Source organism: Equus quagga, chromosome 14, assembly GCF_021613505.1.
Source record: "Equus quagga isolate Etosha38 chromosome 14, UCLA_HA_Equagga_1.0, whole genome shotgun sequence".
NCBI lineage: Eukaryota > Metazoa > Chordata > Mammalia > Perissodactyla > Equidae > Equus > Equus quagga.
Window position 1 is genome coordinate 3,487,985 of NC_060280.1, and position 16,652 is coordinate 3,504,636.

General features: G+C 35.6%; 1 non-coding gene across 1 annotated transcript; it reads left to right on the forward strand.

The window, feature by feature from the left end:
* The first annotated feature begins 14,411 nt into the window (after positions 1-14,411).
* LOC124225909 (U6 spliceosomal RNA) lies at positions 14,412-14,518 on the forward strand. The gene has a single exon (XR_006885131.1). It is a non-coding gene; the product is annotated as a U6 spliceosomal RNA (small nuclear RNA).
* The last annotated feature ends 2,134 nt before the right edge of the window (positions 14,519-16,652 follow it).

Below are 16,652 nucleotides of genomic sequence, written 5' to 3' on the forward strand. Positions count from 1 at the left end.
AGGGGTGTGAAGACCAGGAAGTGAACTCATGAGGGCCACCCTAGAGAGTGTCTGTCACTGCCTTCCTGGGAAAGGAACAGATTGGGACAGAGGAGACAGTTCAGAAGTCTGAATAATCCAACGTAATGACTCTAAACCAGGCCAAACCAGAGATATCCAAAGCAAACAAGTTCATTATATAGTGCTCATAGTTGTACAGATAATCATGTTTAATTTAAATACAAATAGTATGCTGTTCTCATTCCTTAGTGTGATGAGGAAATTATTATTTAATCACTGTTTTCTCCATAAAATTCTATATTAATTTATAATTACTTTATATTCATATTTTGTATTTATATTTTATTTTACATTTCCATTTACAATTCAAAGTTATTTATTAATTTAATTAAAGAATAACTTTCTAGTTCCAGGAGTGGAGCTATGAGCAGATAATTTTTCTCTTAAATGAGTGAGATTTTATAGAGAGCACAGGCCAGGATCATATCCAAGAACATAATTGTTAGGCTCCTCTTTAAGAGATCCAAATAGCTGTAGTTCAGAAGTGCCTGGCATTTTAGGGCTGGACCACTCAGACACAGGAAGCTCAAGATCCCTTGCAAAAATATGGCTACATGCTAGATTCAGTCACACCTTTCAAACAAAGCTTTTGTGCCCAAATGCAAACTGCTGTGTGATAATCAAGTTGCAACTGCCAGTTTTTATATACAAGTCCAGAATTTTCAAATACTTCTGGGGAGAGTCTGATGACAAACAAAGCCCACTTTTGTTAACGAGAGGTGTTTTCTAGGAGAGAGAATTTTAGATTCAGGACTTCTAAAAAGATATTTGTCCCCTAGAACCTTTTACCAAGGCAAGCACCAAGTTAAACATTCCTTCAGTGTTACTGAAAATAGAAATAAACACCAAGTAGTCCCTAAATAGCTACTGCCATTCAGCGTACACCCTGAGGGTGAACACCACCAGATGAAGGATGTGCGTCTATATTTCTGTGTGTGTTTTAATGATAATTTAAAAGTCTTAATTCCATCTAGATATACTATGTTAATAATTAATAATTTTTTCATGAATAAAATCAATGAAAATTAATTACTATTGTTTTTCATGGTGTGCCAAGCCAATTTAAACATCCAAAGATTTCTACCCTTGGTTCCCTGGCTATTGGAATGATGTTTATATTATAAAGAGTGGTTAAAACATAAAAACCTGTAGTTGAAAATACACTGGGCTTTCAGTAAGGGGCCTAGATTTGACGTCCAACTCTTCCACAACTAGCCTTTGGATTTTTCCAAACTTCTCCTCTGAAAAGCAGACAGGAAGGAATGAACTCGAAAAATCTCAAAGGCCATTTTCTGCTCTCAAAGCCACTGATACATTTTATACCAAAAGTTATCTTAGAAATACTCAAACATCATCTTTTGAAATATGTAAATATTTATGAAACTTCAAAAAGTATCCCACATATGCATTTTAAAACCTCTTTATTTGATGAATTCCATGACTCACACTTGCAATAGCAACATGGTAATAAGAAATCTTCTATTTACTTATTTACTTTTACTTTTTCCCAAGTAAACTTTCTTTCCCTGCTACTGGCCATCCCTTTCAAATAAAGAATCCTAAATGGAGTTTTCCTTATAACCAACTCAGAAACACTTTTGGCATCAAACTCCTTGGAGCAGATATGATAGGGCATTGTTATGTTTTGTTTTTTTCCCCTCAAAGCCTTCCAGTGTAAGTCAGCACAGAACAAGCCACAATGCCCATGGCATGGATGCTTTCTCAGCATCTTCCTTGGGGGATATAAAGATGTGGGTCACAGAACAGCCATCTTAGGAATTAAGGCGCACAAAAGGTTTATCGTGAATGTATTGAAAACCGTTCTATTTCATCCCCTAAAAAAGAAAACAGTCTTTTTTATGTACTTGTCATCTGCTTCCATACCCAAAGCCAAGCAGTACAACTTGACATAAAGCCAGAGAAAAGTAGTCCTACTAATTGAATGGCCTTCGACAAACAGAAGAGCAATGTTTGATGCTCAGTTTATAAGTGAGAAAATTATCTGTACCACCTGTGAAGACACACAACCAACCTATTTTTTTGCCTATTCTAAGGTTACTTAGATTGTAGTATACGCCTAAACAAAAGAAACCACTAATTGATACACAGTGAAATTGCTTTTGTTCCAAATAAATTACATGACCAACAAGCAAGACTTAAAAACACTAAAATGCTCACAGTCTACCCTCAAGGTAAATACTGAAGATTAAGTAATTTTGAGAAAATGAGTCTTATTTAACTTAAGAACATTGAATTCACAGGGTCTAGATAAAATAAAGATAGTTCAACATTGACAATATGCATCCATAATTAGGGCAGTGAAACATCTCACTTTATACCCTGGCCTTGATGTGCCTCCAGATTGATTTTTTTCAAGTCACAGTTAGGATTGTTTTACTCCTCATACTTTAATTCACTGAATTCTGAATAAAAGTCAAATTCTCTAACAACACAAAAAGTCATTCATAACTCAGTGCTAGTGAACCTCAAAGCCTATCACTCTTCTATCTCTCCATATAAAAGAGTTCTCCAGCAAAACTATGCCATTCTGTGCTCTTGACTGTGACGTGGACTCTCCCCTTCTCCGCAGAGGCCAATTTCCCTTAAGCCTCAGCGCAGCAGCACCTGCAGGAAGTCTGAGCCGGGCCCATCGTGAGGATGGGTGTCCTCCTACCACACCTGCTCCTCCACCGCAGTGCACTGCATTGTCACTGTATACTCTGGGGGTTACCTTTTACTTATATGCCTTCCCACCTGGACACTGACAGTCTTAGAAGACGAGAACGGTCTCTGATTTACATTTGCATTTCGAACATTTACCACAGTGCTTGGCACATGGGAAGTATTCAATACAGATAAATATTTTTTGTATGATTGATCAACGGGTACTTTAACCTTAAATATTGAGTTCAACGGTCTTTGAAAATTAGTGAAACTTAATTGAACATGCTATTTAATTAAGACAACTAGACCTCTTTCTGAAAATATTAGTTTATTAAGAGTTCCCTTTCCAAAAAGATTTTCCTAACATTATTTCCTTTAATTTTAGGAGATAGGAGGTGCTTTACTCCTGGACTAAAAGCCACTGATTATGTTTATGGGCTCCCTATACATACCCAAAGTGACCTGGTGGAGATACATTTTATAGCCATCCTCAGCTCTCATTGACTGAAGAGTCCTAAGTAGTTTAAGTTCACCTGTGCATGCTGATCTCTCTCTATGGTCATGTTAGCTTCTCATCTCTGGCCTCAGAGTGATTGTGACACCTGCAACCTTGAACTATAAAGTTAATCTGAAGCACCTTTTTAATTTATCCAAAAGAATTAATTATACAAAATGTATCTAAGCTGCAGCAACATTGCCTTTTGTTCTCATCGTTTTGTAAAGTAAAAACGTAAAATATGGAGATGGGGATAAGTGGTCATCTGAGCATATTTATCAGAAAAACACTTTGAAAAATGTAGCTAGATTTGATTCAGCCCAAAACTTTAAGGAAAGTTTGTTCTTCTCCTGAAATTGAAGTTATTATCATGGTTGTCCTTTAAGCTTGTAATATTTATAGTCAAGCATTTGTCGCCTTGAATCCCTTGCTATATTTAGATGAGCACTGTATCTTAAGTCGGCATCTTTCTGGCAATCAAATTGATAATTAACAAACATCAGACCTTACAGCAGCCTTGGGGAGCAAGTATGTGGGTGGAGAGAGTGAAAGATGAAAGGGTATCAAGAGTTTTACTCAGATTTTCTCTCTGTCCTTTAAATTTCTGTTATGTTTTCAGAATAACATGAAATAAGTATCTCTTAATGCAAACCTTGCGCTATACGCTGAACAATGCCCCCTCGAAGAAGTCCATGTCCCAGTCCCCAGAAACTGTGACTATGTTACCTTACATGGCAAAAGGAAGTTTGCAGATGTGACGAAGTTAAGGATCTTGCTATCACTTTGGATTATCCAGGTAGATCTAACGTAATTACAAGGATCTTTATGAGAAGAAGGCAGAAGGGAAGGCAATGTTGACAATTTGAGCAAAGATTTTAGCCATATGCTTTGAAGATGGAGGAAGGGGCCCTGAGCCAAGGAATGCAGGAGGCCTCTGAAAGCTGGAAAAGGCAGGAAAACAGATTCTCCCCTGGAGCCTGCACTAGGATCCAGCCTGCAGACACCTTGTCTTTATCCCAGTGAAAGTGATTTCGGACTTCTGTCCTCAAAACTACAAGAGAAATAAATTTGTATTGCGTTAAGCCACTAAATTTGTGGTAATTTGTACAACAGCAATATAAATTAATGCATCTTGTTTTGCTTTAAAAAGTGTGTTGAAATAAAACTTGTACTGCTTGAAGCTTAGTATAAAAAATTATAGATAAATGACTTAGAATGATACCATCATCTGATCTTTCAATTAAAATTTGAATATTAACTAAAGTGTCATTGAATGAATAATAACATATGTGGTACATGATAACACAGAGAGAAACTCAAAGCAGTATCATGTAGAATATATACTTTGGAGTAAAATCATTGTGCTCCATGCCTGATTGTGCTAATTACTAGCTGAATGACATTGTGCAAGTTGTTTGCCTTCTGTAAGCCTCAATTTCCCATCTGTAAAATTAAAACTAACTACTTCACAGTAATGCTGTGAGAATTAAATTATAGTAAAGATGGCTTAAACATACACCGTCATTTTCATGTGCCTAAGCACTTTCTATCTATGAGCTTACTTACTATTCACAAAAATTCTATCAAGTAAATATTATTATTACTCCTATTTTACAGAAGAGGAAACTGAGGTGTTTAGTTACACAGCTAGTAAGTAGCAGAGAGAGGATTCTAAACCAGAGAGTCTGGTGCCACATTCTATGCTATGAACCACTGCATTAAATGTAGGCCAGTGCCCATAGAGAGAGCATAACTAGTTACATTTTTAAAGCTTCTTATGTCTGAACCTGAGACTTCGTTATCTTTTTTACCTCAATCCACTTTAAGGAAAATATTTCCAGAATTAGAGAGGTCTTTGAACAATCCCCACTAGGTTAGTCTCTAAGGTCCTTTCAGGCTCAATGAGTCTATGAAATGGTCGCTGTTGGCCCCCAAAGGTATTGGAAGGTCAAAGTTCTTGCTCTAAAAAGATAAAATGAAACTCCTGTGTGTCCAGATATTTTGATTAACCGACCAATTCTATCCTTTCCAGAGTATTGAATCTATAATTAAACCACCAAGGAGAAACAGTTTTTAAAAAAGACCTTCATTAAAAATAGCATTGTTTCAAAGGATAAAAATGATTGTCACTGGAAATTTACTTGGTCATGAATTAATTCCAGCTTGTCCTTTCTGGAAATATGTTTATTATATCACAAGTTTGCCTCAGTACAAGATGTAGAAGGAAAAATACAACCACTCCTAAAAGGTCTTAATGGGATTTTTAGCATTTTATTTTTATCTTCAAAGGAACTAAGAGAATATTTCTAAAGAAAGCCATAAAATGTTTCCCATTCTACCCAAAGCATTTGCATTTCCAGAATGGCACTTTATTTAGCCCACTGTGTTCGTATTAATTTCCAGTGCTGTGAGCAAGCATGTCAGTGTATATTAACACCTGATCTATTAAGGGAACACTGAGGCCTTACTCAAAGAATTAGTCACCGTACCCTGAGAATGCTGCTGTGCTTTTGCTGTTGGCTTCAGTGCGGAAGGGTGCGCATGCTTTCGTTCTTAATGAAACACGCATACACTCAAATTCATCCCCAAGAACTCTGAAATTTCAACAACTTTTCCCAAGCTCAGAAGGATTTTCCAGGCATCTTCTGTTTTTTAAACACCAGTGATCTGTGATGTATAAAACACCACTCCCCAAATAGAATGCTGGAAGGAGAACTATAATGTGAAGGAGAGAGGTCTTTCTTAAAGATTTGTATGTGTTCAGCATCTTCACGAAGACCTTTAAAGCTGATATTCCCCAAGGTCTAGGTTTCACAAATCAGAACTCAAAACCTCAGTTCAGCTTGTCTCTCTCACCTTCTAGGTTGTAAGTTATTGAGGGTAAATATATACCATATTCATCTTTGTATCCCAAGCACCAAGTATAGAAGATTGTAACACCATAAAAGTCTCTCAACAAGCATTGTCTGAGGGAAAGGAAGAAAGAAGCCAGCAATCAAAGAAAAGTTCCTTCCTTAGGTACTTGCTATCTGTTAGATGTCAGTTTATATTTTTCTTACCTAAATAAATGTTCTGATCTCTCTAGTCTAAAATATATTCATAAACTTTCCTCAACACTGACAACTTCTTGGTTTACTCAGTTCCTTTTCTTTTTCCTTTCACTATTCCTGAAAATAGTAGTCTCGATTCTGTTTTCTTCTCTTCAAAATGTGTTCATTTCTTAACTCCTGCAAACTGTTTCCTCCTCTCAATTTTCTACTAAAATTTTTCCACCTAAGCTTATCAATGACCTCCTCATTACCATGTGCTCATTTTTATCCCTGAATAATCGCTTCATAGCATTTTACTCTGTTACACACACATTTCTCTTGGAACTATTTCCTCTTGTCTCTTCATCCTTGCTCTCTCAGGCCCCTCCTTCTCAACTTTCATAAAACAGCAATTCTTCTCCCGTCGTCATTAAGCCTCTTCAGTCTTCCGTTCTTCTTACTCTGACATCCCTCTCTTGGCAATCTCGCTTATTGTTGTCTATCTCCTGACCTTTCCTGCCTAGCTTCAATGACGTACTGTGGTAGAAGCCATCAACTGACTACTTCTCCTTTGCCTCTCCCAATTATAGAGGCCAAAACATTATAATATCCATCCTGTTTAGTCCCAATTCTGGTTTTGTAAGCAGAAATCACTATGTGGGACTTCCTAGAAGTATTTTCTAAAGCGAGAATCTTTGCCAATACATCCTTTCAGCTTTTCCTTTCAGCTTCCTTCCTTTTTCTATCCTAAATATGGAAATGATACCTGAAGACACAGCACTCATTTTTGACCATGAGGACAAAGGCTCCATTCTAGGAAGGGTGGAGCAGAAAGACCCATAGTACCTGGATCTCTTGTGTCAGAGAGTGACTATATAGCCTGAAAGGCTTATCCTCACATTCTTGCTAGAGTTTTGGGTTATTTTCAGGCTATATAAGCCAACAAACCTAACATCCTCATGATTGGCTGACTGTTTCACCCTCACCTCAAGGAAATTCTTCAAATCTAATTCTCTTTAATACCAAAGCCAACTTTCCATTCCAGATATCCCTATTCCTGGCCATGCTATCATCATCGTCACAGCCATTCAAAGCTTCGCATTCCTCTCCCTTTTCCTCTACATTGTAGGTCTCTGAGCCTTATGCCTATTTCTGCATACAAAATGTCCCACAAAGCTATTGTTCTCTTTCATTGCCATTGTCAACACTCAATCCAGTGCCCCAACACCTCACAACTATATCATTGCTTCCTGCCTCTCTTTTTTCTCTCATCAAATCTACATTTAAGACCCAGATTGAGTCCTTTTCTTCTTTATACACCCAGCTCTTAATAAAGAGCTGTACACACAGAATTGCACAAATAACAATACAATTATGGTAATTATAACGATTAACATGTACCAAGAGTTCTTTGAGCCTTTGGAAGTCATTCTATTAAATACCATTTTCTAGCCAGTCCATTTAAGGATGTTTCACTTTGCTAATGTTTGTTTTTTATCATCATGAACAGCACAGGATTTCAGATCCATATTTCATAATCCCTAGCTATAACTGAGTTTCCGTTGCTTTTTGAATTTCAAAAATCTGGCTGTTTGGACCTTTAAATCAGCAGTCCTTCTCCTCAGCATGAGGAGGCTATCACATGAAAGCAGGATCCTGACACATTTGAACGACTTAAAACTTCAATCCTAAATTGATTTCCCTGACCTGCCTCCAGTTCTAATTCCTGTTCAATTCTAAACCTTTGCAGGTGCAAACATGATGAGCTGTCTATATCCAATTGCATTCCAGTCTTATCTAGCCTGATCATTTTTCAATAGCTCTGACTTTCTGCTTCCTGTCTCATCTGTAATTTAGAATCTCTGTTAGGTTGCTTTTCTTATACATAGCCTCAAGTAAACATTCCCCCTTTCTAGTCAATCATCTAGGATTTTGCTTATCTCTAGATCCATGCAAATGTTGATGGACCCATGGACATGAATTAAAACACAGTATTTTCCAGAAAGTTTCAGACTGCCCCATTCACCCTCAGAGCTACCTTAACAATAATACCAATAACAAAACAAAAGACAGTATGGATGACCCAGAACAAACTCATTACCACCATCAGGAAAAGAAATCTGAAAACAAATCTATAGTCTATGGTTCAGATCTGTAACATGGGGGATGTTAGAGAAGTTGTTTCCATTCAGTCATTTAAAACAATCAAGATCAGAGATTGTCTTAAGTGAGGATCACTCCTCTTTTAAGCCAAATTCATGTAGTTCAAAGCTTTTCAATCCCCAAGGCTAAAACAAAGGCTTGAACAGCAAAATCGGATCAATGTTAGGGCACTGACACCAAATGCAAAGGTTTTCACATGAAGAACTCAAAACTCAATGACCTTCCTTTTTTTGCAATGGCTAGCCAAGCTGTGGATTGTGTGTTGCAGATGAGACCAATGTCATCAGTCCAGAACCAAAACACCCCAAGTGAATTTTTACGTATAAAAAATTGTATGTTGTGACTACAGATTACAGCCAGACCCAAGCTTGTCTTCCTGAAAAGTTCTTTCAATGAATGCTATAGATTATTTGTATGCCTTTGATTTATTAGGTCATAAATTTCTTCAACAAACAATGAACACATGCCATTAGTCAAATACTATGCTAGGTGGTGAGGATACAGAGATGAGTAAATCATGGTCTCCTCACCACAGTAGGCAACTCGCTTTAGTTTACGTAACACATTGATAAAGTGGTGAAGGGGTGTTACTGACTGAGAGATGATGTGTTTGTTAAGTTGCAGGCTTAGTGGATGGCCATGCATAACCTAGTACTGCTAAGGGAACTTCATATTTCCCCACATGACACTGATTCAGCCCAGATAAGTTTAAATTTTCTATTTCTGTTTACGTGTTTTATGGGAACATCAAGATCACATACCAATAAAGATAAAGAGGTGGATTCGGAACAGATTTTGGTAAGAGGAAAAAAGCACTTGTTATTGATGAAGATTGATCTATCTATCTGTCTATGTACCTATCTATCATATCTCTAACCTATGACTTCTTGGGGTTGTGTGTTCCTTTCTGAGAACATAAAGACTCAAAACTTCCCACTATTACTCTTTTCATTTTCTTAATCTCTGTATCAAATATATTTGCTGTCTCCATTGGGTTATTAGATCTTACAGACAAGTTCACTCAGAAAGGTGTCAGGAGAGAGGAACTTGGATATACCACGACGTCTGTATACATATCCTCAGCCTATTAATGTAGTGGCTCATATTCTAGAGGGAAAATGACCAGATTGATATGCTATCTTCTTTGCATAGTTTTCTGCATATGAATTTACTTATCTGCCTTCAAGTATCAAACATCTTGAATCGAAACAAGAATAAATATTGAATAAGAATTAACACTTGCAGGTGATGATGGCAGTGACAATGATGGTCATTTCTAAAACAAAAGCCTTATCACTTCTGATTATATAACCACCTTATCTGTTCACATTTTCCATAAAGCTTGCCCAATCATTTCAGTTCCAAGGGATATTTCTCTCATCTGACTTTATAGCACAGATTGTTTATAACTTGTCTTTGACAACCATAGTTAGTAGCACCTTTCTTCAGTTTACTTCTAACTGATTAATATATATTCATTGTCGATTTTAAGAAAGGGAGTTCATTAGGCATTGTGGGGAACGTGGATTGACCATTTAAGAAGTAAAGTTATATATTCATAAAAAATTAACATAAGATAGATTATGAAATATGCTGTAAAGTATAGAAAAGGAGTATCAACTTTATAGGGAAAAAGAAAGACACTGAAGAGTCAAAATGTACACTTACAAAACACGTTTACTGTAGATACAAGATTCCATTTCCTTAGAGCTTTACTCCAAGCGCACTTAGCCTTATGTTAAACACAGTGATAAGTAACTGGTTTGTATGAAATTTAGACTGGCCAAAACTCATGGTATCTAATAGTACTCAAATCTCCCTTTCTAAGGGGTTCTATTGCAATGAATAGATAAGTTGGCAACAAATATAACTGGCCTTGTAAGTAGCCAATTCATAGGTTTGCCAGGGACTTCTAAAATGGCTGGGAATAAAGTTCCACTTAAGTCATAGCAACTAAGTGAACTAATTGAAACTTTCATGAGTTGTTGAGACAAATGAAAAAAGAAGAGAGCAGGTGATGGATCAAATGGGCCAAGTTCTTGTCAGCAGTTCTGTGGAAGAGAAGGTGATAAGACAGCCTAGTCCTCAGAATTGCTTTGTATCCTAAATGACTTTCTGGTTCCCAAGCCACTTTCTAGTCTCCTTTTATTCCACGATTGTTGCTGTAACAATCATTCCCTTAGGCATGATCATCTGGGAGACATTTCTGCCTCTGTTACTTCCACATGCATCATAATGAAAAATCCTCTAGCCTTTTAGGTATGACAAGTGTTTTGTTTCCTTGAACTAAAGTAATCCAACACACACAACCAGACATACACAATACACACACACACAAACACACACTCACACATTCATATCTACAAATCCACTCCCACACCATACCTTATTTCCTAGTCCAAAGAAGAACGAGTAGAAAATCCCTAAGTAGCACAAGAGAAGACATAAAAACAGTAAAAAAAAAGACCCCCCCTAAAAAATTTTCATTAGGAGCCACTAAATGAAAAGACTGTATCTCTCCCTGTTTTATAGCAATTGACATTTGCAACCATACTTTTGAATCACCAAGGAAAATGTAACTTATGGTTATTGATATGGTTACAAGTTAAGGGAGAGGTATGTATATAACACTTCAGCTAGAATACCATCAAAATATTATAAAATTTAGACTACTTCAGTAGTTAAAATAATAAACATCACTTACAATTTTTAGGAGAACATTCCCCAAATGTTCCAGAAAAAAAGTTTTAATGTATTCTCTTGGAACTTATAACGAACTTTTGAATTTTTATTGATCTCTTGTGTAGTTGTCCAATAGGCTCTCATTATATATTGGCTTTCTGAAATAGATTTTGAGCTCTCTAGGCAGGAACTAATATGTATATATGTATAAATCCTCTTGAAAAGAAAGTATAGAAACATTTATTTTTTTAATATTCTCTTAGAGAAATACAAAAACCAAAACTCCTTGTTTTATATATTTTAAAGCACATAACTCTGAAATAAACTCCAGCTCAAATTCAACTGAAAACACTTTTTAATCATTAGATTAAGCCTGTTCATTGTCAGTGACATGAGGATGAGATTGGGAAATAGAATATCATTAAGCCAATGATTTAGATGAGAGATAATAATTTGCATTTGTAGTGCAGAGCACATTTCATTCACGAAGAGGATGAGTAACTAGATTTGTTTTCCTTTCCCATACATTACTAGAATTCAGTGACACTGTAATTATGAGTGGACTGATTGCTCTCCATGTTCGCAGGCTTGATTTTCAGAGCTACTTACAGCATTTAATCAGCATGTAGGCGAGCTCCCCAATTTGGGTTCAATGATGCTTTCCATGGTTTGAAAGATCCAACTTTGAGTCAGTTGTACAGTAAACCATTTGGTCCCAGGTATCAACTGGGTTCTTTACTTAGGTGTAGCTTAAGAATCACAATTCATGAAATAAGGTCCCTTCTACCTCCTTAGTATGGTAAAGAATGAGTAAAATTAGAATACCAAAAGAGACAATAATTGTCGCATCTATGCATAGACAACCCCTTTTGTAATCCAAAAAGATTTTCCAGAGCAATCAGAATGTCTCTAAATTTTGAATTCAAATCAAATGTTTTGATTCTCCAAGGTGAATTAGATGCTTAGAAGATGTCTGTGAACCTCTGCCAGTTTTTCCCCTGTATATTTTACCAAAACTTCACTTTATATGTGAAAAATTGCAAGGGCTTTTGGATTTTGGGGTTCTCTGGGGTTGGTCAGATAGCATTACAAAACATATCTGCAAAAGTGCATAAGTCAAGGTTCTCCCACAAAAGGAAGTAATCATCTCTTGATGCTCTTGTTTCTCAAATTATTTCCTAGCCTCTCTGAAAAAGAAAGAGCATTTATGCGAAGGTTTGTTCTAATTTCCACTTTAGTTTTCAACTGAAGTTCAATACTATGTTACTCACACAATGATATACTACATATTCTGATAGAAAAATACATTAATATAGACGCTATTGCTTTACTAAAATAGAGCTTCATGACATGGGCATTCTTCATTATTTTCCTTCTCTCTCCAAATACACTATACAGAATTAATCCATTTTTTAGAAACACTATTTTCCTCTTTGAAGTCTGAGGTAGTAATTTTCAGATAGTTCTGAGATCTGCTGATATCAGTTAAAATGATGACTGAAATAAATCTAAAGATGAAGACCTAAACTTGAATAAAAGAAAACATTACAAGAGAACCTATACTCTTCACCTCACTGAAAAAAAGAATGCAAAATTTACATTTCCCTATCCTTCAGTATTCAATGAGAAAAGAGGAAAACATTAGTCTGAGAGGAAAATCTTTTGAAAATAAAATTCATGCCAGCAAGACAACAATTTAAATTAAGTAAGATTAACATCAAAAGGTGATGATTAACTCTGAGTTTATAAAATGTGATATAAATATCATGCTGTATTGTCCCTAAGAATCATCTTAGGGAAAACTAAGAGGAAGAAATAGAATTGCAAATTGTGTCTTTAATGAAACTAAAACAAATTTCTAACCCTCAATATATGAAAAAGGGTTGTAAATGCAGTGAATGTCAGACAGATAAGAAAATTATCTGCAGCTGCAGATTTCAGGGAAAAAAAAAGGCATCAGAACATAATTCTCCAAAGTAGATGACACACTGTGAGGGAACATAGCTAATGACTCCTTGTTTTACACAGCGGAAATGAAACATCAGGCAGCAGTGAAGTCCTCACAACACGCCATTTGGCACCACACTAAGGAACAGAGAGATGGCTGAAGGAAAACTCCTATCTGCTCCCACCATTTGCCCAAAACTGTCTCAACAGAGTGGAGGGTAGATACTCTGTGACCACAGCTGCTAGTGTCTCTGGACTTGGGTGAAAGAAAGGCTTCAAGAACTCCCTCACAGCCAACGCTCTGCCATGGGGAAGTCAGGTTTAAATACTTCCTAGCATAGAACCCAGGCCTGGCTTTGAAACCACACAGAAGCCGGCCCCAAGCTGCCTCTGAGACAGTCACCTAAGACAAAGCAACCCAGAATGATGGAAAATAAATAGCGTATGTAGAAAATACAAACCAAACCAAGCACGGGTTACCCTTAGTATAAGTCAAATTTGAGTTCACGGTGAAGAGTAACAAGTAAGTCAAAGAAGGTTTCTGTGAAATGGTAAACAGTACAGTTTCCAAGGGTTTTAAATATTTATTAAACAACATAGAATCAAGATAAACAAAATAAAAACTCAAGAAATACTAAGAAGATTAGAGTAGGAAAATTTAATTTACCTCTGTTTGAGATAGATCAATGAGATAAAATATAAGTAAAATAGTAGATGATCAATAACAGAGCACATATGTAGATGTGAAAAATTTATGTGACCTTAAAACAAAGGCCTCATCTTAAGTGCTCATGGAATAATCCCACACACACACACTCACAAATTGCTTATGTATTGGTTTCCAAAAACCCTCAAAATATTCCAAAAAAACCCAAAAAAGAAACCTTTCTCTAACCTAATAGAAAAATAGAGCAAACACAAATGTGTAATATAAATAATGTGAGAAAACCATAAATAAAGAGAAAATTAAAGTCATAAGAGACTAACTTATAAACTAAATTTAAGTAAATTTTAAAACATAGATAATTTTCCAGGGAAAAATAATTACCAAAACTGATTCCATACTTAATGCCATGGGAAAACAGAAGTGTCAAAGAGCAACACCACCTCCTACACACTCCTACAAATCAGGGCTAGGAGGTTATACAGAAGAATTGCACCAATTATTTAAAGAACATTAATTCCAAAGCCATTTCCAGAACATAGAGAAAGAAGTGACACATCATCAATTTTCTCTTTATGAAACTAGCATTACATTAATATCAAGACCACAAAAAGACAACTACAAGAGAAATCATCTGTTAATGTCAATATAAAAGTCTTAGAGTGCTGACAAACAGAATCCAACAGAACATTAAAAGATTAACACAGTGCTCATTTCAGCAGCACATATAATAAAACTGGAATGATACAGAGAAGATTAACATGGCCCCTACATGAGGCTGACATGCAAATTTGTGAAGTTATCCATAGTTTTCACTTAGAAGGGAACTTCATAAGGCTGTCAGTGGATCTTTCAGCAGAAACCTTGCAGGCCAGGAGAGAGTGGGATGATACATTCAAAGTGCTGAAAGAAAAACCTGCCAATCAACAATACTTTATCCAGAAAGAATGAAGGAGAGATAAAGACTTTTCCAGACAAGCAAAAGCTGAGGCGGATCATCAATGCTAGACCTGCCTTATGAGAAATTCTGAAAGGAGTTCTTCATGTTGAAATGTAAAGACTCTAATTAGTAGTGTGAAAACATATGAAAATATGAAACACACTGGTAAAGGTTAGTATGTAGTCATTAAGAATCCTCTAATACTGTAATATAATGATGGATTAACCACTTAACTCGAGTGTAGAGGTTAAAGGATAGACTATTAAAAAGAGCTACAATGATTTATTAATGGATACATAGTGTAAAGAGATGTAAATTTTAACATCAAAAACATAAAACATGGAGGGGAAGTAAAAAGGTAGAGTTTTTGTATGCAATCAAAGTTAAGCTACCATCAGCTTAAAATAGATTGTTATATCTGTAGATATTGTATGTAATCCTCAGGGTAACCATAAGCAAAAACCTACAGTAAATACACACAAGATAAAGAGAAAAGAATCAAAACAAAACACTATGGAAATCACCAATTCACAAAGGAAGACAGCAGGAGACGAAGAATGCAGCAAAGGAACTACAGAACAGCCAGAAAACAGTTCATAAAATGGCATTAGTAAGTCTTTACCTATCAATAATTATTTTAAGTATAATTGAATTAAATTCTACAATCAAAAGGCATAGATTGACCAAATGGATAAAAATGCAAGACCCAACTATATGCTGCCTACAAGAGACTCACTTCAACTTTAAGGACACAAAAAGGCTCCAAGTGAAGGGATGGAAAAAGATGTTCCATTCTAATGGAAACCAAATGAGAGCAAGGATAGCTATACCTATATCAGACAGAAAAGTCTTTAAGTCAAAACTGCAAAAGAGACAAAGAAGGTCATTATATAATGATAAAGGGGACAATTCCTCATGAGTCTATAAAAATTATATATATTTTAAATAATATGTATAATCAGAGAACCTAAATATGTCAAGCAAATACTAACAGATCTGAAGAGAGAAATAGATGACAATACAATCATAGTGAGGGATTTCGATATCCTACTTTCAACAATGAATATATCATCCAGATAGAAAATCAATAGGAAAACATTGGACCTGAACTATGCTTCAGACCAAACAGACCTAACGGACATATACAGAACCTTCCATCCAACAGCAGCAGAATACACATTTTTTTCAAGTGCACATGGAACATTTTCCAGGATAGATCACATGTTAAGTCACAAAACAAGTTTCAGCAAATTTAAAAAGATTGAAAATCATATCAAATATCTTTTCTGACCATAGTAGTTTGACACTAGAAGTCAATAATAGGAGGAAAACAGGAAAATTCAAAAATATGTGAAAATTAAACAATACACTCCTGAACAACCAATAGGTCAAAGAAGAAATCAAAAAGGAAATCAAAAAATATTTTAAAACTAATGAAAATAGAAACACAACATACCAAAACTTATGGGATGTGGCAAAAGCAATTCTAAGAGGGAAGTTTATATTGGTAAATGCCGACATTAAGAAAAAGAAAGATCTCATAAACAACCTAACTTTACATCTCAAGGAAATAGAAAAAGAACAATCTAAGTCCCAAGTCAGTAGAAGAAAGGATATAACAAAGAAGAAATAAATGAAATAGATAATAGAAAAACAGTAGAAAAGATCAACTAATCTAAGAGTTGGATTTTTGAAAAGATAAATGAAATTGATGAGCCTTTAGCTAGACCTGCCAAGAGAAAAAGAGAGAGGATTCAAATAAATAAAATTAGATATGAAATAGGAGATATTACAACTGATACCACACTAAGACAAAAGTTCATCGGAGACTGCTATGAGCAACCAAACATCAATAAATTGGATAACCTGGAAGAAATGTATAAATTCCTAGAAACATACAACCTACCAAGATTGACTCATGAAGAAATAGAAAAGCTGAACATACTAATAACAAATGAGTAAAAAAGTTAAATCAGTAATCAAAAACCTCCCAACAAATGGAAGTCC